This window comes from Hipposideros armiger, unplaced genomic scaffold (assembly GCF_001890085.2).
Source record: "Hipposideros armiger isolate ML-2016 unplaced genomic scaffold, ASM189008v1 scaffold_78, whole genome shotgun sequence".
NCBI lineage: Eukaryota > Metazoa > Chordata > Mammalia > Chiroptera > Hipposideridae > Hipposideros > Hipposideros armiger.
In genome coordinates, this window is record NW_017731428.1 from 1,551,186 (window position 1) to 1,577,497 (window position 26,312).

At 52.0% G+C, this 26,312-nt stretch overlaps 1 protein-coding gene across 21 annotated transcripts in view; it reads right to left on the reverse strand.

Annotated features, from left to right (window-relative positions):
- Nucleotides 1-26,312, reverse strand: part of LOC109383228 (uncharacterized) — a 433,428-nt gene that overhangs the window by 297,692 nt on the left and 109,424 nt on the right. For all 21 annotated transcript variants that reach the window (XR_002124125.1, XR_002124113.1, XR_002124111.1 and 18 more), the window contains one exon: nucleotides 1,778-1,919. The gene's annotated coding sequence lies outside the window, so the exon portion shown is untranslated. The remainder of the gene's footprint in view (nucleotides 1-1,777; nucleotides 1,920-26,312) is intronic.

Here is a 26,312-nt window from a genome sequence, read left to right on the forward strand (position 1 = left end):
AGCACTCACACAGGCAGTCCTGTCAGCTGTCCTCAGTGCGGACTAGCACTGACACTAGAGGTGGGAAATTAGATCACAAAATGCAAATGCAAATGGGGAACAGGGGGCGCACAGGCTCCTGCACTGCAAGTCCGCTAGCTCGGCTCCTTCCTGGGAGGTCTTATTCGGCTTTCGAGAGTCTGAAGAGGCAGCACCCTCTCTAGGAAGGCTCCCAAGGACGAGGGCCCCTCCCCAGGCCCCCCACAATCCTCGAGAATCTGGAGTGTCCTAGCGTGCATCAGTTCCCCCACCTCGACTGAAGAGCAAGGCCACATGCTCTGTGTGTCCCGAGACCTCTGACACAGGACACAGGAAACACACATGCACTCCGAAAAATATCTGGCACTGGAGAAAAGATGCCACAAGTAGCTCGTTAGCACACTCCTTCGCTACTCTGAGTTCTGAGTTCCCTAGCCGTCTTCAAAGCCGTCCACACTCTCACCCACCTTTCCACCCCCATATGGTTTTCAAATGTGTGGGAGGGCTTGTTCTCCTCTTTTCATCAAGTTATGTATTCTTTTCAACATCTCCTTAAAAAAAAAAAAATTTGCACCTGGCCTCATTCTATGCTCTAAGGCTTGAAAAACTTTCATCTTTGGGTTCTTTCTCTGTTTCTCTCTCTTTTCCCCTCTACTCCCTCCTTTTCCATTATCCATTCATTTGTTCTTTCAACATCCATAATGGGAAGCCCCAGCCTGGGGTGTCAGGACCTGTGAGACAGTCCTTGCTGGAAAAAGCTCGGAAGCCACTGGGGGGGACAGACAGGGGAGGCGCAAGGAACCACCAGGTACAATGCAGGTAGGCCGGAAGCTGCTGGCTGCAGTCCCGGGGAGAGAGTAAGCAACTCCACTCAGGGCGAGGGTCTGTGCTCCACCTGCAAGGTCATTCACACGCCTTTACCCAGGCAGATGTGTGGCAGAGGAAAGGCAGAGAGAAGTGCTGGCCAAGCACTTGAAAATAGCCTGCTGCATGGAAGGACCTCTACACGGTATAATTAATTAATGTAAAAAAGACAAAAACTAAACACCTCCCGTTTTGGAGCATTTGCTCCTCTGTGCCAGGTAGCATGCTAAGCCCTTTATCTCTGCTGTGTCCTTTAAAACCCACGGCATCCACCTGAGACAGGCGCAAAGGCCATCCCTGCTTTACACATGGAGGCTGGGAGACGCTGAGTGATTTGCCCAAGGGGAGGCAAGTAGCAAAACCAGGATAACTGGGTCTGCCTGGAGCCCTGGGTTGTAACCTCTCACCCTTCACCCCAGGCAGCCTCAGACCTGGGGTGGCTGGAACATGCAATTCAAGGAGGAGGGGAGGGAGGAAAAGGTCCCATTCTAGATGCCCCCAAAGGCGTTTGGATCCGATCATGGAACCCCCACGGCACCTTCTTGTCCTCTCCCCAGTGTAGTCCCCATGTCTTAGCAGGACAGTTGGAGCACCCCCCCCCACCTTCTGCCAGGTGGGGAGCACTGAGGTATCCACGCAGGAAATGGTGGGTCCTTCCTTGGCTGGGGACAGAAGTAGAGCTCCCACTACAAGGTCCAGGCAACCAAATGCTGGGAGCCAGGTCCTGTGTCTCAGCGTGCGGGGACAGAAAGCCAGCTTCCCAGCACTGTGGGGTCAGCGGCCCAGGAAGCCAGGCTGACAGGTCGAGAACCTCAACCCAAGTTGTGATGCAAGAAATCACCAATTCCAAAAGCCATGTTTGGTCCCACACGCTCAAAAGGAGGACATCCCTTACCTTATTTCTCCAACTCTCAAGATATTGCAGCTTTACTTCAGGGAAAGGTAGTTCTCAATGCCCACTTCGAATGCTGAATGGATATATATATATATTTTTTCCTCCAGATTAAAAGCACCTAAAGCCCAGGTATAACAGGATCCTGGAAATATACAAGAAAAGGACAGAATGATTAGCATCGATGCCCACATGAATAGATTTGGTCATGAGATATTTCATTCATCCAAAATGTAAGAAAGATCTACTAGTATATGCTCAATGAGAGGCACTGGAAGAACAGTCATTTACTGAGCAACTATTATGTGCCAAGTATTGTGATAGATAATTAAATACATTAAGCCATTTAATCCTATGAGATGGGTTTTGATAGCTCCATATTTCAGGAGTCGCATCAGGAGAGGCCAGGCCAGAACGGATAGTCGGGTCTCCCTGACGCCCAAGCCTTCACCCAATGCTCGTGTTCCCCTTCCCCGCTAAAACTTGCATTCATCTGATTCTAGGCGTTCTGGCTAGAGGGGATGAGAAACATATCTAATCACTTCCTCCTGAGAACAGCCTGTCTCCATGCCCAGCACATTCCATAGCCGGTGGGGGGTATGCAAGCCAGGGAAGCTGTATCAGATGAGCTTGGTCCTAACTTTTATCTGAGCCCCACACTGTCATCTGGGAACATGTAATCAGTGGACATCCTGCATTACTCAGGGAACACAAAAATGTAGCCCCACCAGGGATTCTTATCCTAACTGTTCATCGAGATGGCTACAGGAGGGAGCCAAACGCGGTGAAGCAGTGTGGGGACACAGGGCCCCTGCTCTTACCAGCCCTGGGAGGGCCTCCTAAGATACCCCAAAGCAGGTCTGCCTTCCTCTCCTTCATGGGATGACGGGGCTCCCCCAGAAAGCCATACTATTACATTTCCAATGGGGTGATCCTGTCCCCTTCCAGGCCGCCCTCCCGTCCCCCACAAAAGCCCCCCAGCCTCTTGGACGCCAAATCATCAAGATGGAGCCGAGCGAACAGACTCACAAGAAAGAAGACAGACGGGTTCTGAAGGGGAATGTGCCCGCCATCTGGGAGCGGCAGGAGAAACATCCTTGCCCCAAGGGCAGAGGCCAGCAGGCCTGAATTCCCCACCATCAACTCCCTCTCTCCTGCAGGGAAAATCTGGCCATAGTTCCGTCTCTGGCCCTCTGGGTATCACATTCCTCCTGTGGCTGTGCCAGTGTCACAGTGCGACGTGTAACAGCTCTGCAAGCCTGAGAGCGCGTCCTGTCTCCTCCCTTCAAGCTGAAGCCATGGGGTGCTCCGAGTCCCAGTTCCCAGCAGGATGGTGAATTCTCCCTTGCTGGGAGAGGTCCCTTTGACGGGCAATGCACTCAGAAAGATGCCCTCCTCGGCACAGCCACGCTCCTGTGTGGGCAGCCTCCCACGCTTCTCGGGCATCCTGACCTAGAAAGCACGTTTTCCTTATTGAAATGCACTGGCTTCATTGCCCCAAAAAGGGCAGCACCCCATCTTGCCGGTGGGCTCTCTGTCAGACTGCCTGGGTTGGTACCCCGGTTCTACTAAAGAGGTCTTCTGAGGAGCCTGAGCAAGTCCCTACTGTCTGAGCCTCATCCTAAAAGTTTGTTCTTCATGGTAATCGAGAATCTTTGCTAAGCACGTGGCCTGGCATATTACAGACGCTTAGGAGTGTCAGCAACAATGCATGTCACGTAAGCAAATGCCCGGGCCTTAACTTCTTAGTCTCCCCCCAATAAGGAGGGAAAAAGGCCTCCCCCCTCTTCCTATCTCACCACAAAGACTTCGTGTGGGGCTCAGCACATGGGGCGAAGGAAACAAGTGAGGACGGAGCTAAAGCCCGGGCTCGAGTGCAAGGGGCTCAGCTCCAGGCCTGGCGTGACCCTCACTTTTCAGTACATTCACCTGTGAGATGGAGTTGACGGTCACCCGGACTGCCGCTGGGATGAAACGAGACAGTGCATGCAAGAGGCACTCTATAAACTAGAAGGTCCTAGAGCGGTGGAGTGAGTCCTAGCAACAGTGCCATTTGCAAGCGCCCTCCGTACAGGACACTGTGCTGAGGACTATCCTCCCAGGACCTCAGTGAGCACCCACGATGACCCCAAGAGATCAGGTCACAGTACAACCCACAACCCCACTTTACAGATGTGAAACTAAAGCTCAGAGAGGCTAAAGAGGCTGCCTGACACCAAACAACAAACCTGTGGCTGAGTTCTCGTCTTCTCTGCAAGCTCACTCCCATCCTCCTGGGAGGGGGGTCGGGGGGGGGCAACAACCCAGAAAGGGAGCTCCCGCTGCAAAAGAAACTCTCTCCAAGGCAGCCAAACTGATTAATGTTTTTAATTAATGTTTCAAACCATGGAGCAAAGTTCCGTGGAAATTAAGGAACTGAAATTTCTAAGTTTCTCCCAGGAGTCAGCCCAGCCAGAGGCTCGCTGCCAGAGCTGGGGGAGGGGTTTCTGGGCTGGACAGGGTGGTCGGAGTGGAAAGGACACTGTCCCACCTCAATGCACCAAGCATGGCAGGTGGTATGGTCACTTCCCACCCATAGGGACAAGCCAGGGGTAAAGGAGACTGGCCCAGCACAGGGTGACAGGCTGGCTCAGCCACTCACCCTCAGGCTCCGCCAGCCCAGCGGAAGACGGTGCCGGGTGCTGAGGCCTGTGCAGCATGTGCCGGAGGCCTGGGCCTGAGGGTGATGTGGCTTCTGCTCCCAGGTCCTCCTGCCAACACTGTGTCCCATAGACGGACAGTCACCTGCTCTGCCTGCACTGCCACCTGAACCAGGGGACCACAGGATTTCTCAGGATGCCGACGATACTTCCCTGATGTCACTCGGGAGGGCGGAAGATCACTGGTGGGGACCCCACGCTGGGCTCTGATGAATGAGAGCCTGAAAGCCCATGGCACGCAGACCCGGGTCCCCAAGGTCCCCAGGAGGCAAGAGGCGCATCAGGGCCCAAACGCCGGCCCCTTGGGCATGGCGCTCCGGAATCTTCCTTGCACTGCCAGCAGAATCCCCAGTGTGTCCACACAGTTTCAGAGTGTCTGCCCTCTCCATAACCTGACAGGCAGGGCCATAATAACTTTCTCCATGGAGAAGGTGAGGCACACGGGGCGTGACGGGCAGGACTGAATAATGCGTCACCAGCTTTGCTGTGAGCGAGGCTGCCTCCTTCTCGGGCTGCGGCCTTGAACGCCACCTGGGCATTGCCTGGGCAATGGGGCCAACTGGGCACGCTGATGGCATCCAGGACCAGCCACCCCACGGGCAGGGGCCCAGGACTGCTCAATACAAGAGAGTGCGCCAGCCATCAACTGAATGGCTTCATGGCGATTCCTGACCTGGAAATCATCAAAACACCATCCAGTCACCGCAAACAGATCACGGAGGTGGACTGAGGCACCTACAGGAGCAGATTACAGGCCAGCTTTCCCACTGCACCCCCACGCACACCCAGGAAGCCCCTGAGGGTAGCCCTGGCCTTGGGATGTGTTCACTCCCCGTAGAGAAGACCCCAGAAAAGGACATAAACACAGGTAGTCCTGTGTGCCTGCTGGAGGGTCAGCAAAGCTGGTGAAAGCCACCAGTCTCATATGTTTGCCTGAGACTCTGAGGTCCAGGCCTGGATGCAGGCTGCCAGGGAAGAGCACATCGCCGCCAGGTAACAGCTGTGCATCCTGGGCAGTCTACTGAACCTCTCTGTAAATGGAGCAGTTACCTGTAAATCAGGGCTGAGGAGAGCAGTTACCTTCCAGGGCTAGGCTGGGGATGTACCGCAATGTACGCAGAATGCTTAGTACAAAGTCAGACTCAGAGCAAGTGCTTGCTTAGCACTGTTATTCTCAGGGTCTGACTGATGTCACTATTCCTAGTGCCTGGCGGGCAGAGTAGGTGATCCTAGATTTGATTCTCAGCGCTGCCATTTGTTGGGACCCATCGCGTGACCTCCCTGTGCCTTGGTTTGCTCATTTACAAAAAGTGGGTGTGACCACCAGCCCTACCGGACTACCACGGGTTATAGGACACAGGACGCGTAGTAAAACAAGTACTACAGTACAGGCTTTCAAGAACGAAGCACCCAGCCCACAATGAGGGACCTGGCCTGGGCTCTTCAAAAATGTCAAGGTCAAGGGCCGGCCGAGTGGCGCGATGGTTAAGAACTGGCTTGGGACGCCAGAGGGCCCCGGTTCGGATCCCACATATGAGGGCCAGTGACACTGCCCTCCACAGCTAAGATGCTGAACAACAGCTCAACCTGGAGCTGGGCTGCCGTGAGTCGCTGGCGACGGCGTAGGCTGCAGTCCCTGTGGCAGTGGGTTGCCATGGGCTACCGTGTGTAGCCAGCAGCCAGTGTGAGCGGCCAGCAGCCGCAGTGAGCGGCCGTCCAGAAGCCGGTGACTGATCTGCCTCGCCCGGGAAGAGCGCAATGATGGTGCCAACTTGGGCCAGTGAAGCAGCGTCCTCCACAACTAGATTGAAGAACAAAAGGACAGTAACTTGTCTGTTCCCCTTCCCGCAATTCCCCATCACTGTTTCCATCCCCCCAATTACCCAATAAAAAAATCTTTAAAAAAAAAAAAGTCAAGGTCAAGACTAGCCGAGGAACCGTTCCAGGATATGGAGACACGGCCCCTAAATACAGTGGTGATCGGGAAAATCCAAAACGACATTATTGGGACAACTGATGAAATTGTGTGTGGCCTGTGGCTTAGATAATCCAATTGGAGCAATGCTCCAATTCCTGGGTTTCGTCATTACACTGCGCTTACGTAAGAGAACGTCCTCGTTCTTAGGAAACACGCTAATTATTTAGGAATAAAAGGGCATGTCTGCAACTTGCTCTCAAATGACACACACGTGTACATGCACACATGCATGTGTGTGTAGGGGGTCGGGTGGACAGGGAGTTACCGCTTGGTGAATCTGAGTGTGCGGTAGTTCTTTGTGTCATCCTTGTCATTTTTTCTGCCAGTTTGCAATCCTATCCAAATCCAAGATGACCCAGAGCTGAGCAAGGCGGGAGTAAGAGGCCTAAAGGGCTGAGTATCCACCATCCACACAAGCCAAAAACGCAAGCCTTGCTCACAAAAGCCGTGTCCCCTTATGTATATGATTTATTGTGTAGAAAATGACAGAGGATTAAACTGAGATTTAATTTGAACCACCACCCCTCCCTCCAGGAAAAAGAAAGACAAATGGATGGCTCCCTCTGTTTCCACACCCCAGGGCCAGGCCTGGAGGGCCCCCATCCTCACCATTAAGCAGCGAGTCAGGAGAGGCTCCATGGAGGAGGTGGGCACAGGCTGTGTGAATGCAGGCAGCCAACACAGGCTGCTGCTGTGTGCCAGGCAGTGTGAGGAGAGCATCTTGGGTCATGTGATCCTCCCAAGAACGCTTAAGGCAAATGCTATTGTTATTCTCATTTCCCATTGCAGGAAACTGAGGCTGGAGGGAGGCTCTTCCCTGGCTTTTCACCTGGAATGCAGATGACCTGGGATTTGAGCCCCAGGTTTTCCAAAGGGACCAGAGAAGTAGGCTCTTTGGGCCCATGAAGCAGCCAGAACTGAGACCAGCCCGTCCCCTGTAGCCAAGCCCCAAGCCCAGCAATGCTGAGGTCTCGCTGCAGCGGGTAGCTGTAAGATGCTGAGACGCCAGCTCCCCATCCTGTGTGGCCCCACCAGCGCCGCCCAGCACTGTACACAGTAGCTGCTCAACACTTGTTTGCTGATTCACTGACAGACACACATCTTTTCCAAGGAGTTCAAGCATGCACAGATGATCTTGGGGAGACCCAACAAACTGGGGGCATCGGTGTCATCGAGGAGGAGAAATGGGTCTGGGGTCAGGGAAAGGTAGGGGTCTCCAATGAAAACCTTTTTATCCCTTCTGGGTTTTGTCTTGTGAATGACTTACCTATTCAAAAAGGAGTGTGCGCGCGCGTGCATGTGTGCGTGTGTGCTAACACAAAGGGGAAAAGAAATCTGCCCAGTTACTGGGTGAGCCTGTCCGAGTCTGAAGCTGTGAGCCATTCATGTTGCACAGCGCACGGTACCCAGCTGTCACTCACTACACAGCCTCCTATTTTCTGAGGTGGAGGGACTATAAGGATGAAAGACCCAGAAGCAGTAGCATCACCCATTACACTGAAGGATGTCAGAGTCGATCTCCAAGGGACCGGCCTGTAGGTCCCTGACACACAGGGAGCCTGTCACACAACGTGGGAAAGCCCTCGTTGTACCTCGCTTTACAGCGCTTCGCACATACTGAGTTTTTTTCAACTTGGAGGTTAAAACCCTCCACCCATGAAAAGATTACGACTCACTGAAGGCTCTGAGGACGGCTAGCATTTTTTAGCAATAAAATATTTTTAATTAAGGTATGCCCATTGAGTTTTGCACACTTAGTAGACTGCGGTATAACGTAAACATAAGTTTTACATGCACTGGGAAACCAAAAAATGTGTGTGACTCGCTCTATTGGGACACTCGCTTTGCTGTGGGGGGTCTGGAACCGAACCTGCAATGTCTCCGAGGTGTCCTGTAATCCTAACACAGCTCTCCAGCTCCAGGACGTGCCAGGAACTGGGCAGTGCTCTCATCCCTATGACAGCCCAGGAGATGGGTGGGGATTCTGATCACCCCCTTTCACAGCTCAAGAAACAAAAGCACAAGATGGTTAGAAACGTGCCCCGGCTCTCCACAGAGGGGAAGCCGGTGGGGAGGGCAGCAGTCCAGCTCCAGAAACTGGGGCTCCTGAACCCCACACTTCCCACCAGGAGGGGACTGTGAGGCCCCACCACTGTCCCATGAAGAAAGGATTTGGAGTCAGAGATTCCTGGGTTCCTGGCCTAGCTTCCCCTAAAAGCTGCATGCGTGGAGTGGGCTACAGGACACAAATATGAAAATGCTTTGCAAGCTGTAAAGGGCTGTGCACATCCTCCCATCAAAACAGGGTGTGGTGGCGGCTGGCGGGAGGAAGGTGGCTTCTGGAAGGGTCCGTCTTACGTGGAGGCTTTCCCTTGAAGCATGGACGCATTTCACCTCCACCTCAAACTTTCCTTTTCGTAGCAACACTTATATTCAACTTTCCCTCACAAACATCCTCCCACCTCCCCTCCCACCCCAGGGGTGAAAAATTATTAACTCAACCCCAAAAACCTCCTTTCCTGCCAGCAGCTTAAGTTTTATACCCAGAACATCAAAGCTACTGCTTTTGGTAAAAGGCTCTCAGATCTCTGGGTTGACGTGTGTAGATAAAAACAACCCACCACATGCCACTACTAGTGCCCACCCTGGGGAGGTGACTGGGCTGGGTGGACAGGTGACGGTGACCTGTAGGAGCAAACGCTTTGCAGCATCAAATGCTTGCCCCTCTCTCTAAGTCCAGGTCTGCTGGGTGACCCTTCCCCACTTGGGGCCTCTTGCAAAGGAGGGGGTTGGACTGGGCGCGCTCTACGTCTCTTTCAGATCTAAAAATCACCTATGATTCCATCTCTCTCTACTCAGAGTCTCCACTTCCTGAACGGTGATGGCAGTTCATTTACAAAATGAAGAAAGAAGGCTGTGTGATTGTTTAAACCTACTGAGCGGCCGCTCTTCGTGACTCAGAGAGAACGCATATTATTTCCATTCAGTGTAAAGGAGTGGACCCTCCATTCCCCAATTACTCAAATGATGTGAAGTCACTGGGCCAATGGGACCCCTGGGGGAGTTCCAGACGACTGGGGGTTCAAATATCAGTGAGCATAAGTCAGGCAGGGAATTTCCCACGGTCGACAGGTGTGCCCGACAAGTGGGCTGGATGGAGATTACCCTCCCAGAGAAAACATCCCTTACCCATTCATTCTCCAGCTCAATAAGTCATCATCTAGGGAGCCAAGAAAACACGGGGCTTAATACTGGCCCAGGGCCCACCGTCCAGGAAGTCACACCCCTAGACAGACGATCACTTCTTACAGGAAGCCAATGCTGAACCACCAGCCACCCCAAACCCGAGATGATAGAAGCTCAAAAATATCATTGCTAAAATAGGAAATAGTTGATGAATGAATTAATCGCGCTGCTTCTGCACAGCTGAAGTACTCCATCCCCCTAAATGCTGGATGCCTGTTACAGGCTAGGTACTGGGGATAAAATGATGAACGCAGCAGACATTTCTCCATCCAGCCATCATCCAGAGCAGCGGCTGAAGGTGCTGATGGAGGATGACCTTCAAGACAGATACCGTCCTCAAGATCACGTGCCCTTCCAGGGGAGCCCACGTACAATGAGGGACCCACCCTCATCTCAATTTGGACAGCTCTGAAGGGCCACTCCATCGCCAGCGGTCCCGTGGGATTGGCGGAGGCCTGCACTGGGACATTGTCACAGCTTGGCTTCTCCCTCCTCCCAGTCTTGATTTCTCTCCCCTGAGTTTCACAGCTCTTGATCCCCAAGGCATCCCGTAATCAATACCGGGCCTGCTAATCTACCTCTCAGCAGCTGCTTCCCGGGAAACCCAACCTGCAACAGGAAGTGTCTTAGGATGAATGCTCAGGCCCTGGGCCGCCAGGATGGAGGCTCTAGGACCAGCACAGTAAATAGACCATTTCTAGAAGGGCACCGCTTACTTGGAGCACCCTATGGACCAGGGGGCTGAGGCCTGAGCTGAAGGCCATAACAACGACTGAGAGCTGTGAAACAATAAACACCTGTCATTGTTTTTAATATGTGGCTGAGTCCCAGAGCCTTGAGAAAGAGGCTCATTTTCCTCCACTCTGTTCCCGCAGCACCCAGTACAGGAAAGGAGTTTGGTAAGATGTCTGTGGAATGATGAGGTGATACATGCATGGATGGATGGATGGATGGACAAACATATGCGCTCGGACTAGGAAGTCACACCTAAAGCAGCTAGACAATAAATGAAAGGTAATGACGATTTGGTACAGGTTACACTATGTGACTTATGTACAGTGTTTATCACAGTTTTCAAGATGAGGGTGATGGCTAAGCCAATCCCAGAGAAGCTCCTAGAGGAGGTGACCTGTGATCAGCAGCTAGAAAGAAGTGAGAGAGTGCAGGAAAGCACAGGAAAGCGGAGAAACAAGACATTAGCATCAGCAAACTGAGACCAGGCTCTGCTCACCAGGGAGGGAGTCAATTACACCCTCATCGGGGCTGCGGAGTGTGGGGGGGGGGGATTGCTGTGACAGCCTTGCAATGGAAGCCGGGCAGCCGCACATAACCATAGCATCCGTCACCGTGAAGGTGGGCTATGGCATTCCCATCACCAGCGGAGGCAGCAGATGACAGAAGGTCCTGAACATAGGACTGCAGTTTGGGGACTTGATCCTACAGGGATAGGAAGCCATCACGGTCATGGAACAGAGGTGCTGGTGACAGCTGGGAACCTAAGCTTCAAAACTGACGCAAGATTTGCTCAATCCCTTAGGTGTTGACAGTTGCTTTGATCCCCTTGTCTGCTGTGCTCCGGAACAAAGGGGACTTGGAGAGGTGCCCAGAGCCTCCATTCTGAGAAGGCAGCTTCAGGCGCAGAGTCAACACTGGAGAACCCCAAACCCTGGCTTCAGTCCCCCTGAGAAATGTACGAACCCTGGGAGCCATCCTCACCCGGGCACCAGCCCCACCCACCGAGTGTCCTCATTTCTGAGGGTGACGCCCAGGGAGAGTGCTGAGGGAAAGAGGAATTAAACAAGAGCCTGGCATTTGTGCAAACAAGAGTAAGTGATGAGGACAACGGGAAAGGGAGAAAGTTTACTGGGAGACATTACGAAACCAGTGATGTCACAGAGGCTATTTGTTAAAAAGTACAGAGTAGGGCCGGCCAAGTGGCATGTTGGTTAAGAGCTGGCTTGGGACGCCAGCTCTGAGCAGCAGGGCCTCGGTTCAGATCCCACATGAGGGTCAGTGACACTGCGCCCTCTACAGCTAAGATGGTGAAAAACAGCTTGACCTGGAGCTGGGCTGCCGTGAGTCACTGGCGATGGCGTAGGCTGCAGTGGGGCTGGCCGGCAGCCACCGTGAGCTGCCGTTAGCAGCCGTCCATTGGCCGGCAAGCAACTGCCTCACCCGGAAAGAGCACAAAGATAACACCAACATGGGCCAGTGAAGCGACGTCCTCCACAACTAGACTGAAGAACAAAAGGACAGCAACTTGTCTGTTCCCCTTCCCCTATTCCCCAATGCTGTTCCCTTCCCTGAATTCCCCAATAAAATCTTAAAAAAAAAAAAAAAGAGGACAGCGTATTCTAGAAAACACAGATGTCTTTGGCCTATTACTATTCGTCCCTGAGCTGGGAGCATCTAAAAAGCTGAATGCTGGGGCCATCAGTGGAGGCAGGAAGGGGTGACAACTCAAAGGACCGACCTCCAGGGCCAGCTGGGATGCCCAGTGTCAAGCTGAAGGTGCAAGTCGCAGGGAGGCAGTAATGCTCAGAGTCTGAGGACACTGGCTGGATGGGAGGCTGCACCACCTCCTTCCTGCACGACCTGGGCTGGGTAGGACCACCTCCCCGAGCCTCGGCCTTATCTGTACACAAGCCTATCAGAATGCCTGGAGGCACCGAGCACCATCTATGCAAAGCACCAAGACACACAGCTGGTGTTCGGTCAGCAGATGCTGGTGCTATTTAATCATAGGTCCCAGGCCTACATAAGAACCATCCAGAGCTACCCTTTCCAACTCCATGCCACGAACCCCAAGAAGCTCAAGGGCTTCTATGAGGCCCCTCCTCCTATGAGGCCCTTTTCTTGATGGAGTTGGGGTGGGGGCAGCAAAGGGACCATCACCTCATTTTCACCCAAACAGCTCTCCTTGCGCAGTTACATGAATAAGGCTTGCACACAGATTTCAGTTATGGCCAAGGGGGTTGAGGGCTTGGAGAAAACATGAAAGCGTCAAACGTTCATCCTCTTATTTTACTATAGAAAGAAATGAAGCCTCCAAAAACCTAGGGGCTCACACAGCAGGTCAACGGCAGGGAAGGTGCAACTGGAGACCCTGACTCTCACACACGGGCCATCGGGTCAAAAGCTGGGGTTGCTGGGGACCTACTCCGAGGTCTAGTGCACAAGAGTATGAGATGCCTACACTGTGGGCAAGGAGGCGGTGACCCCCAGTGCCTTGGCCCCTCAAAGGGAAGTCCACAACGCCATGCCCTCAAAGCCTGATTCAAGAAACAAAAGATGTCAAGTGGAGACTGCAATCTAGGCAGAAGGAACCCACTCTGCTTCCCTAATGAGGGCAGTCTTCCCCCAGACCACTTCCCAGAGCTGCGCTGGGGTTGGATGAGGGGCCTTCGAGGCAATGAAGGGGACTCAGTCCACAAACATCAGGAATGACAGAGACAAGAGGCTGAGGAGGAGAAACTAGTCTGTTCCTTGTCATGAAATCTCAGCTCCCAGATACTCCATCAGGTCTTGTCCAAGGTCACGCATACATGTAGGTCTCCCTCCAATCACCTCTTGCTTTTCCCAGCACCCTCTGTCTCTCAGGGCATTCATTCTGAATGAGGTCAACTGTATTCAACAAGGAAGACATGGGAGAGGTGTACGCCACAAAGATGCCACCACCAGAAATTCTATAGTAAGAAGTCCTGTTCCAGATAAGGACGGGAAGAGATGGCCACTGAGGTTTCTTTTAACCCTAAGACCCTCTAAGTCTAAACTGAAAATCCAGCCCCCATCCAATAATTGCCCCTGAGTCAAATGCAGGCATTTCTACAAATCCCAAGATGTAAGCTTCAGCCTTGGGACAATAAGGCTCTTTAAATCCATCCTGGCTTCTCCCAGTTGGCCTCAGTAGTCCTGGGGAGGAAGGGACCAGCTAGAAGCCAGGCGAGAGCAGAGAGAAACAGAGTGCCTGGAGCCTTCCGACACTACAGGATGTGGTAAGAGAAAATCAGAAATCTAGAAACTCGAGCAGCACCACAAATAAAGACTTAACAGGAACACACGGGGACTTTTCTTCATTTCTCTCTTTATAGCTAGGAAGCGCAAAGAGAGTTGAAGGAGTTGAGTCTGGGAGCCTTCTGAAGAAAAATCTCGCCTTGTTTATAAGACAAAGCTAGGGGGACAAGTGTTAAATTTGAGGTCACGAAGTCTGCCAGAGCCAGCTCAGAGTTCATGCTAACTCGATGTGAGCAAGGAGCAGGGTGTTTCATCCAGGCTTCAAACTCATCAGCATGGCTCACAAAGGCTCGATTTTGAAGCTCACTTATGTTTAAGCAAACGCTGAGTTGCAACAGGCTCAGCTTGAAGGGGTCTGCATGGAAAGGAATGAAATTGACTGGAGCCAAAACCAGCATTCCCAAAGAGAGTCAGTAAACAAGCAGATGGGAGAAAAAAAAAAAAAAAAGGGCCTCATTAAGGATAAAAAAGTATAAATTTAACAAGAGACCATTTGCATCTAGTGAATGATAATTTTTTTTTAAGCTGAATAATAGATGGTGTTGATGAGGCTGTGGTGACACTGGCATATCCACCCCACGTTGATGGTGGCAGCATAAACAACTTGAAAGTAATTTGCCAATATGGGTCAAGCGTCATAAAACTATGCCTTTTGGCTCTATGATACTTCTGCTGAGAATGGGTCCAAAGTTCCCCAAGAAGAGAAGAGTTAGGCGCAGAGATGATCCCAGCACCCATAAGTATTACAGCAAATTACTAGGAAATTTAATTTTCAACAACAGAGAACTGGCTTTAGGATATGATTTATCGGCCTGACAAACCATTACATGCTCTTTAAAAATGATCGCTTAGTAAGGTGTTTTAACAAAATAGAAAAATGCTTAGGTTATAATATCAGATAGAAGATTACAAAATAGCCCCTATACTTATGCCTATGTAAAATCGTAAGTTAAAGTATGAACAGACATGTCAGGCAGCTGAAAACAATCTGATTGGTTGGGGGAAAGGGTATTGATTTCATTTTCTCAGCCATTTCCATTCTTTCTTTGGCGTCACAATGCTGTGCGTCCCACAAATGATGACAATCTTGATGATGATGTTTTACTGGTAAAACATCAATAATGCATGAAAGAAATGGGTAGAGCCCTGGGGCTCTAGAAACAGAGCTCAGTCTGAGAAATGGCCCAAAACTCGAGAGTTATTTGAGCATCAAGTTAAAGAAGCGTGATCTCTCATCAGACAATGGAAAATGTTGTCACTGTGGGGTCACATATTAGCGATGTCAGCCATCTGGCAGTATCTGATCATCTCAGCTGTGCAAGTCAGCCTTCCTCCTTCTCACCACGCCCACAGTGCTCAACAAGTGAGAGAGAAACCCGGATCTGTGTATATTTAAGTGCCACCCTCCTGAAATACAACACTCCACTGACAGGCCTCAGCGAAATAATTTAAATACTGAACTTCCTAAACTCTTTTTCGAAAAGGCAACGTGGACCAGTTTCTACACGTGGTGCTTGGGGTCATCTGCGACTTTCGTTTTCTATAGGGGAGGGGACCTAACGTGGGATTTCCACTGTGGACGGCAATCCCCAACCAATAGATGTCCACACTGACGGTCCGCATAGGGGCAGCCAAGCCAGGGGGTCAGCACTTTGGAGTCACAGGTGACCTGAATCCAGTCCTGATTCCAACCGTCCCAGCCCTATAGCTTTGGGCATGATATTGCTCCGCTGTGGCCTCAGCGTTTGCATCCATAAACTGGGGGCCTAACAAAGCCTTCCTCGTAGGGGTGTGGTGTGGACCCGGAGAAACGCAGACGCTCCGCATGGTGCCTGGCAGTGGTGGGCACTCACTAGCGGGTGGCTCTCCCCCATGACGCTCACTACCTGAACTCCTCGTCTGATTGATTTGTCTCCCAGGTCCTCATGTGGCAAGGGTGCAGATGCGACAAGGGAGGGCACACAAGCAAATGGCCCAGCGCAGCTCCGCCCTGGGGGACATTCGGATCATCTGGTTGTTTCTGTGCCTCTTGAAACAACCATCATGTTCTCGGGGGGTGGGGCCCTGGCGCCACTATTTTTTTTAATGCCCATGCTACTGTGCCATGGGCTGGGCACATCTAACTCAGGCAAGACCAGCCAGCGATTTCTCGTCCAAAGCCCCAAGCTCGAGACAGTGTGACGTGGGAGTCTTTTTTCATTCATTTAGGCCACGGTTCATCAGCTCCTCTTGCAAGTCGAGCGCTGTCTGAGTGACCAGCACACGGCAAGGGGTTCCCCCACTGCAGGCCCCCCCCCGCTCAGTCCTGGGATTTCCTGCAAAGCAGTCCATCGGGCCAGCTGGAACGGTCTGCACCCATCCCCCAGAGGCCACTGGGAAGCACCTGACCAGCACGGGCAGTGACACTGACATAACTGAGGGTGAACACAAGCCACTGGGGCCGTCGCTGCCCCACCCCAACCGCCTTCCCGTCCTGTGCAGACTCCCTGTGTGTCCCTGGCACAGTCACAGCAGATGGGCACTGACAGGCCGCTGGGGGCGCGTTGTTCGCAGAGGAGGCAAGCCCAGCACCTCTGGTGGGCAGGTGTGAAGTGAGGGGACTCACACCGGTGAGCCTGAGCATCTGAGCCCCCCACCCGTGAAATGGGCACCAGCTCTTCTCCTCTGCACGGCTGCTGGGGCTGAAATGCCATGTGCCCAGTGCCTGGCCCACAAAAGGTTCCCAAACAATGTGGCAACAAGGTGCTGTCCTTGGTGTGAAATGACTGAAGAGAGACATGGGGGTGGGGAGGGCCCCACACATTAACCCATCACCCCCAGCACACAGGCTTCCTAAACTTGCTGCATTTATAAACTTACAATTCTGGGCTCTACATAGAATCTGGGAAACTCTCACATGCACCTCGGGACAGGACGGAATTCCCTTGTACATTACTCTGCTAGGGCTGCCATTACAAATTCCCACGAACTAGGTGGCTTAAAACAACAGAAGTCTATTGTCTCACAGTTCTGGAGGCTGGAAATCCAAAATCAAGGTGTCAGAGGGCCCACACTCTCTCAGAAGGCTCAAGGGAAAAGTCTCTGCTTGCCTTGCTTCTAGCTTCTCGTTTGCTGGCAATCCTTGGTGTTCACATGGCCTCCGTCTGTATGTGTGTCTTTGTGTGTGTGTGTGTGCGTGCATGTATTTCTGTGCCTCCTATCAGTGGACTTAGAGCCCGCCAAACTCCAGGATGACCTCGTCTTAACTTGATGATATCTGCAAAGACCCCATTTCAAAATAAGGTCACATTCACAAGCGTGGGAGTTCCGACTTGAACACACCTTTGTGGGGGACACGACTCAACCCTGGGTGTCTGCAGGCCCTTCCACACGGTCCTGACATGGCAGACCTAAAACGTCTCCCCGGCGGCCACTTGGAAAACCCCATGCCATCCACTCATCTGATGAGCCAGGCAGCCCCGCCACAACATTTCTAAGCTCCCCAATCTGAGAAGAGGTGGGCACTGCAAAGTCACAGGACGCCAGGCCCTCTAAACCCAGGGAGCCCTTATGCGGAAGTGGCCAAGCACACCACAGGCATCGATAAATGTGAGTTGTGGTAAGCTGACAAGACCAACGTGTCCAGCCCATAAATGTGTGTGCGCGCAAATATTTTTCAATGACCTGTGTGACTCTGACAAGTTACAGAGCCCCCATGAGCGAGGTCATCTCCTTATCTAGACGGGTAAACCTGAGATTAAAAGGAGTCTTGAAGTACTTCGCATACTTTTCCTTTCCATCTTTAGGGCAGAAGGACTGATCGGATAAGCTGTCCCTTCCTTAAAAGATGTCTCAAAGGAGGCTGGGGGAACATGGCGTGAGCCCGCCCCCCTTAAAGGGGTCTTGTTCTTGGCAGGGTCACGGAGTACGCTGTGCATCCAGCTGGCTGGATTGAGCCTTGTGTGAGGGGCCGGGCAGGGGCAGGTACAGACCCTGTGGTTCTGTCCAGAACAGACGCCAATGAAGAACATCCCACCTTCTCAGGGCGGCCCCAACCCCAGCCTCTGTCCTTTATCCGGCTTCCCACCAATCCTGTAGGACAAGCCTATTTTGTGCACCATACCGGGGCGTGGGAGATGGGGTAAGGGGGGCAGACAAAGCCCAACCTTCATGGGACTAATCCCAGCGTCCTCTCCTCCCTCTACCCCTTCTCCGAGCCCCCCAGGAGTTGAACCCTTCTTCCAGTTCATTCCTGACCTTCCACTAGAGGCCCCGGGTCTGGTTTTCCATTCAAAGAAAGTCCCTGCCCTCCTCCTGACCTCTGCCTTTGTCACAGTGGCTGGACACACATTCCTGTAAAAAGCATGCAACCTACAATCAGCCTGGGTGATGTCCCAGGAGCCACCAGAAACATTCATTACGCAAGGAGCTGTCAGGTGTCCCACCCTCCAATTAGTCCTCCAGAGCTGGCATCAGTGGCCCACTGGGGGGTTTTGTTTCTGAGGGTAAGGAACCTGGGGCTCAGGGTCCGCTCAGCCAGCCAGCATGCCTGCCATGGCTCAGAGACCTGTGCTGGAGGGTAAAAAGCTCAGCCCGTCCCAGGGAGAGAAAGGAAGAGGACACTCTGATGTCCCCACCAGCAGGCACTCCCTGCTGTGAGCCTAAAAGAGACACAATGGAACCCAACAGACAAATGGCTTCCACAAAAGTCCCTCCTACACCCCACTGTGACCTGGAAGTGACTCTCACGTCCCACCTGAACCAGAGCCCAGAGCCCAGGAAGGGGTGATACACAGGTACTGTCCCGGCGCTAGCTGGGAGCGCTCAGAATCGCCAGCCACCTTTAACTGACAGCACCAAGCTCAGAACTAGGAAGCCTTTTGGAGGCACGAATTGAGAAGCCAAAGAAGTCAGGTGGCCCCAGAACTCCAGACCTGGGCTGCCCAATGGGGTAATCACTAGCCACGTGTGGCTATTTAATTTTTTAAAAATGAATTCACATTACCATTGCAGTTCCTCCGTGGCCTGATAGCCACCTGTGGCTAGGGGTGGCTGCATCAGCCCATGTAGCTGACAGGACACCCCATCCCCACAGGAAGCTCTAGACTACGCCAGCTTTCTCTGGCTATCTGAAAGGAACAAGACCCACTCCCCTTCTGTGCCCCAATTTACGCCCAGCTCCCCAGAGGTGTGGTGGGAAATACCTCCACAGGGCGAGAGGCGTCACTGCTCAGAAACCAAGAAGAGGACAGTGGATGAGAGACTTGACACGTGACGCCCAAATGCAGCTCCGCCACTGACCAGGTGTGTGACCCCGAGCAATTCATGTCGCCTGTGAGTGCCTCCACTTCCTCCGCCACATAATGGTGGCGGAAATACGCTCCCTGCCCTTTTTGGCAACTTTTAGGACTACTGAGTGACTCCAAAACCGAAGTAAACCCAACACCATAAAGGGGTGATAGTAAAAACAAAAGTGCTGTTAAAGTTTGCATTCTCCGAGATGCTATTATTATCCTGTTTTTCTCATTATGAAAACACAAGCTATACCGAGCCACCAGAATTTAATGGGCCTCTTAGTAATGAAATTTAATTTAATCCAAACCAAGCAAGCTACCCTCCCGGCACGCCCCCCTGCAAAACCCCTAGAACTGGAATTGCAATTAGTCTATTTATTGTGACATCCTCTTTGGCTGGCTTTCCAGCCCTAGCTCTGCAGTAACATCAGGGTGATCTTTCCAAGATGCAAATCCAATAACTTCGCTGCCTCCCTCTCCCCTAAGGAGGCATTGCCAAGAAGATGACACAATGGAAGAAGCTCTTTAGAGGCTCAAGCCCCAAGACCCGAGCTGATCCTCAGCACCCTGCTCATCACCTGCTGACCCGTGCTCCGTGCCCAGCTCCAGACGCAGCTGACCCTTTCCAGGTACCCTTCCACGCATGCACTCTGCTCTTTTGGATCTGTGGCCCCTCCCAGACTCATGTGCCCGAGCAACGCCTTCCACTTTGGGCTTCAAAACCCAGAGTGGGCATCACACATTTTAGGAAGTGCTCCCAAGTCACACCCATGAGACCCTAGCTCTGCCCTCCTCGGCGACCCCTCCCACGGCACTGTCTGTCCCACCGGTGGGCTCTGTGAGACCCCTTGCCTTGCTCAGCACCCGGCACAGAGGAGGCCTCTACCTGGAGCTTTCCAGTAAAATGAATGGAGCAGAACTAGACACGATGGAAAGGCAATGAATGGCTAGCTACGGGGTTTGGGGCAGAGGCCTGGACGCTAAGCTTGAAGGGGCCGAAGGTATTTTTAATCCAGCCGCTCACTCCACATTCCTGCAAATTAAGGGTCAGGGAAGCAGAGCAAATTTCCAGAAACAGGACCCAAGGTGCCCAGACCGAACACCTCACTGACCTCTGCTTCCGGCCGAACAGATCATTCCCTGATGTGTCCCAGTGCCTAACACTGCGTCTGGCACACAGTGGGGGCACTGTCTATATTCTTTGAATGAGTATTTGTTAAATGAACCCAGAACTTAGAGGAGGAGTGCATGCCAAGTTGGTCATTATATTATAAACGCTGCTCCAAAAAGGAAGACTACCTTCTGAGTGGAAAAATAAAAATTTATCTATGGGCACTAATTCCCTCCGGGATGGTACTTCTGGGAACTTCTCTGCCATGTTTTTCCTTGGAGAAGGCAGGGAGAGGTAAGAACAGGAACTGGATGCTTTCCGGTAACAACTGTACTGCAAATAACAGCATTCATTCACTCACCCAACATGTACCAGGTCTGGCTAGGTCTGGACACTGGGAGAGGCACAAGGGACCCGGAGATGACAAAGGCCATTGCTGCCTGCATGGAACCCACAGCTGAAGGGGCAGCAGGCGAGCAGAGCAGGCAGTTACCCTGGTTACCTGCTGCCTCTTCCCTCCTGCCTCTGACCTAGAACACTCCTGCCCGCCTCTTCTCCAGACTAACGCCTTCCTTTCCCCTAAGGACACACTGAGGAACCCTCTGTGTGCTTATGGCAACCTGTGTCCCCAGCACAGCACTCAGACCCTCTGCTGTGACTACCTGATTCTCATCTAAATCGCCCTGCCAGGAGGCCAAAAGTTCCCCCAAGAGAAAAGAGGGAGTTTCCCCTATTTCTGTGCTCCCAGAATGCAGCACGGCACGTGGCCTGTAGTATATGCTCAATTAAACTGTTGCAGAAGAAGTAGTATCCTGCATTTTGAAGTGTCCTAAGAAGGTGAAACAATGGTAGACCCCATCCAGGTTTAAAAAACAAACAAACAAACAAACAAACAGGAAACGCTTATCTATGCCTCAGTTTTTGCATCTGCAAAGTGGACACTGACTCCAGAACAAGGGTGGACAGGAAGGAAGGACCTAAGCCCTACAGAGGCCCCCACTGATAAGTGTCCTCTTTCTCTATCTTCAGCTTGCTGATCTCCCTATCAGGGAAACGCATCCCTCCAAAGCGTTCCTACCCGACAGGCTCTGCCACAGAGATCCTATCTGCCACTAACTGAACTTCAAAAGCATCCTTATCTGTAGGGCCACCTCAAAGAAGGTCGATCCCTAACTTCTCTTGGTAATCCTTTTATTCTGGGCCTGCCAGGCACACCCATCAGGCCTTATCTGTGCTGTCCCCAAGCTGTTGTCTTTCCAGGAAGGGTGTCTCCTATCTGCAAACCTCCAGGAGGCAATGGAAGGGAGCCCGTGGCCTGCTCCTGCTCCTGCTACAGGCCTGCCATCTTCTCCCCGTGTGACTTGGGACCAATCAGCTCATCTCTCAGGGGCTCAATGTCCCCCCTTTTCCCCTCTGTATAAGGAAGAGGGTGGGCTTAAGGCCCTTGCAGCTTGGCAACTGCATCACCATTATTGTTGTTGTTGTTATTATTATTATTATTATTATTATTTCAGGGATTGGGTTGAACAAGATGATTTGATATCACTACTGCAGAGGTAAATAAATCCCTTCCTAGCAAAACTGGGGGCCTGTCAAGCACAAAGAAATCGGGAATGTTTCCAGGATTCTGTTATCCTGGGTTTATGGTACATGCCAAAACTGCCAAGTGCCCTTCTGGGAATTCTTACTGCATGGGGAAGACCAGAGTGGGTGCAGACACACCCAAAAAGGCAAGCATTAGGGGACCAGTTAAGTGAACGGCAGTCCCCTGCCCCCGGGAACTGAGTTCAGCCTGTAAGAATCCTGCAGGGGCCTTTTCTGAACGTTGGTCTGGGAAGAGGTGGCCGCTTCCCACCTGGCTTGTTCTCAGCCTCCTTGAACGTCACAGGCTAAGTGGCTTACCAGGGAATGTCTACAACAGCCTAAAGCAGTGCCTGGCATAGAACAGGTGCCCCTTCCTGCCTCCCTTCCTTCAAGAGTTCACAATGAGCAGAGCTCCTTTGAGTGCAGGTACGTGTGGGTCTTTTAACTTCTCTATCTCCAGAATCTAGCCACACTTCGGAAATAGTAGCTGCTTAATACATGCTCGGTAAATGCATGAATAAGATAAAAACATAGACAGGAAGCCATCTGAGGACTGAAGCAAAACACACCCAAATGGCTGAGCACTCAGGAGGTGTACCCTGCTTTCCACCCTCAGAGCCTCAGGAGTGTCCACCCACCCCACTCCACCAAATACTTAACCTTGACCACTGGTGGGCTCCAGTTTTGATGCTGTGGATTACAAGCTACCGGAGCAGGGATAACCTCCTGAGCCCTAAATGTCCCGTTTTAATAGTGTGTCCCTTGTAGGGCGGCATGAGGACTCCGTGAGTTGAGTTAATACACATGATGTGCTCAGAGCTGGGCCTGCATAGTGGTACCCAAGCCTGTCGCCACATGATACTGTAATTCAATGTGTTCATGCGCAGCCCGAGTTCTGGAGTCACCAAGCAATGCACGGCACTCACCCCCGATTCTAGATCACAGAGGTTGAGACGCACTTGAACTTTAGACTTGGAATCCTCAAGCCTGGGTCAAACCCTGGCTGTCCCCCACGCGGCCTCGGGCATGGAACTTTCCGTCTTGGGGCCTCCAGCTCCTCATGTGGAAAACAGCTCTATAATAACCTGCTCTGTCTTCTGCAGAAGGAGGCTCATATGAAAGCGAAAGCTTAAAGCTTGCTAAGGTGGGTACCTTCGGTGCTAAATAATTATAATTATATTCATTTAAATTAATGCATTACAACCACCCCCACCTCAGATCAATCGGCCAACCAGCCACTCTGTGTGTTCCTGTTGGACCCCTCACCTGTGCCTCCCCCCCCCCGCCACCTCACCTCCAGTCTCCCCACAGCTCCTGTTAGATGCACTCAGCTTTGATCACCCAGCTGGGCTTCTGGAACCAGAGAATTAGAAACCATGCACCCAAGATCACACAGCTGCCACCACCCTGGGCATTGCCTGATGGAACAGGAGCAGCAGGAAACCTGGGAACTACCCCCAGCACCCCCCTCTCCCCGTCCTGCGTGCACAATGCAAGCTGCCATCCTTGTAACGAAACAAGCATTGGCTTAACTGCATACGGGAGCACGGGCAACGAAGCCGGACTGCCTGGGTTCCTTCCAGTCCTGGTGCTGCCGTGCAAAACCTGTGCCACCTCGGACAAATGTGCCAACCTCTCTGGGCCTCCATTTCCTTCGCTACAAAAGGAGAGACGAAACAGCACGTGCCTCTGAGGGCTTTGGTGAAAATTAATTCATTTCTGGACCGTGCCGACGGCAGCTGTATTGAGGTTATCATCAGTGAGCGACACTCACGCGTAGATAAGGATGAGATCTGAGGAGGCATCCATGAAAATGGTGGTAAAAGCGGAAGAAAAAGAGCGTCCAGGCTGGGAGCATTCCCTGGGTGTCCTCATGCCGCATGGGCTCTGGACGTGGAGCTGTGAGGCGTCTCTGCAGAGAAGCGGCTGAGACGCCAGGAAGAGCAGAGGGAAGGGTAGGAACCCACGGGAGACAAGGCAGAGTGACAAGGCATCGGCCACGGGCGGCACTGCCAACGGTATCCATTATAAAATGATGGCAGTTTGTGCTTATCCCTGCTTCGCAGGGCAGGCTCAGAGAGGCTGAACAACTTGAGTGGAGCAACAGAACGCTGGGGGTTTGAACCACGTGAGTTCATGGCATTCTCTCCTATGATGGCAGGCGGCAAGCCTTAGAAGGAATGAGCTGTGTGACCCTCAGCAAGTCACTGCTCCCGAACCCCAGTCCCTTCGCCTATAAAATGGAGACAGTGCCCCCCGGCCTGTGGAGGACACATTGAAAACCATCCCTGAAGCCTGAATCGAAGGACGGGTTCACATCACAGACTGTCACCATATGCTTTCCCAGTGGTTGGGAGCAGAGTATTAGCCCCAAGCTGTGCAACCTTGGGCAAGTTGCTTGACATCTCTGAACATTTGCAAAACAGGATGATAATAACAGTTAAGATAGAGGCAAACAATGGCTGAAGGAGCTCTTTGAAAAGCCTTAAAACACTGTGCAAGCTAGGCTGGTAATACCGGTTAAATTTCTATAGAGAGGAATAAAAAGTAATACTGTTGGTAACGATGACAATAACGGTGCCTATCATGAGAGCGAGACCCATGAAACGACTATTTTGTTAAAAAGCCAACTGAATAGGAACAAGCTTCTACGAAAAGGTGGGTTCTAGCTCAAGTTGAAAGCAGACCCTGTGTTCATCTTTTGCCGAGAAACGTGGAACTTAATAAAAAAATTAAACTGAAGGGCTGTGTCTTCCCTTTGCCAGGAAAGATGGAAAAGAGCAGCCGTCCTTTCCCCTGCCGTAACTCCCTGCCTGTCCCCACGGTCTGAAAAGACAGACCAGGCTCTGTCCAGAGCAAACACGGTGGCCTGCTGCTCCTACCTCGCCAGCCAAGAGACGGCCTTTGATGGCGCTGCATGGAGGTGGGGCAGCCCACTCCCGGCCACAGCCACCGCTCCCGCCTCGCCAGCCTGGCTCAGCACTGTCCTTCCTGGGGGACAAGCACTGGGGCTGATGCTGGGGCCAAAGCCAGGGCTCTCCGCACTCGAGCATGGGGTCCAGGCATCCTTCTCATGTTCCACTTTAACATACTGGAATGGTTGCCTTGGTTGGAGCTTTTTGAGGACACTGTCCAGTGCAATCTCTATCAAGACGTGGCCCAGTGCAATGGGTTCATGCACGCTCTGGAGCCCAACTACCCAGCTTCAAATCTGGCCCCTGCACAACCTAACTGGGTGTCTCGGGCAAGTTACTAAGTCTCTCTGAGCTTGGATTTTTGTCTGCAAAATAGAAATGCTGACAATGCAGGCTGTTGAGCACAATTCCAAAACCTAAGCAGCTCTCAAGACCAGCATTTTTGGGTCATTTTGAACCTTGACTTGAACTAGCATGAAGCTACTTATTGATTTTATTTATCCCACTTAGTATGAAATTAAGTATTTCCCTGTAGAACTCTGAGGGCTTGGTTCCTGGCACCGCCCCAGACACATGGCAGGTGAATCTGCTAAGGCTGCCATCCCAAAAATACTGTAGACTGAGTGGCTTTAACAAAGGAAATTTACGTTCTCATGGTTCTGGGGACTGGGAGTCCCAGATCAAGGTGTCAACAGGTTTGCTTTCTCCTGGGGCCTCTCTCCTTAGCTTATAGATAAGTGGCTGTGTCCTCACATGGTCTTTCATTTGTGTGCACACATCCGTGCTGTCTCTGTGTGTCTCGATTCCCTCATAAGGACACCAGTCAGATTGGACTGGGCCCATGCTAACGTCCTCATGTTAACTTAATCACCTCTTTAATGCCCTACCTCCAAATACCATCACCTTCTGAGGTCTGGGGGTTTGGGGCTTCAACGCATGAGTGGCAGGGGTACAGTTCCACCTATACTACGTGACATGATGTGTGCACTGGGTTGCTTTTCTAAAATGTCAAAACACCATGAGTTCAGAAACACAGAAAATCACCCCAAATGTTTGGAGTGAGGGATGGAGGACCTGGGGAACTGTCTCAGTTGTGCTGAGGCCCAAATGTGCCAACACATAAGGCACTGGCCAGGGCCACCATGCGACCCTTCCCACTGGGAGGGGCTCTGTGGGGCCCGAGGACACAACACGAATAGAAGCAGGTGCAGGCTGAATCTCAGTCACAGCGGACGCATGGCCACAACTAGATCCTACTTCCCTGGAAACCATCTCCACTGGTTATAACACAGGCACCTCTAAGAACGATCCTCAAAGAATATTCTGAGGCCCACACAGCAGGCTAAGCACTTGACCTTCCAAGGCAAGTCTTCTCCTGGGTCCTTGCCAAGGGATGACATTTGTTTTCATTTGTGCATGTTTGTGGTCTATTTTCTAGAAACTCACGAAGAGTTATTCAAGATTATTAAGAGCAGAGGTTTGGTGGGTGTTTTCTCCAAAGCCTTACAGTTAGTTACCCTCGCCCCCTCCGGCCAGGCTCTGCCGTTAGGAAGGCATCTTCCATGACTGAAACTCCACAGGGAAAAAGAAAAGCTGTGCCGGGCAGCTTCCGACCCACCTATCTGGGCTGTGGTCAATCAATAAAAGAAGCGCCAGTCATCTAGGAAACCCACAGAGAAACAGGATCACGACAGGTTGGTTGTTGTTTTTTAATGGGG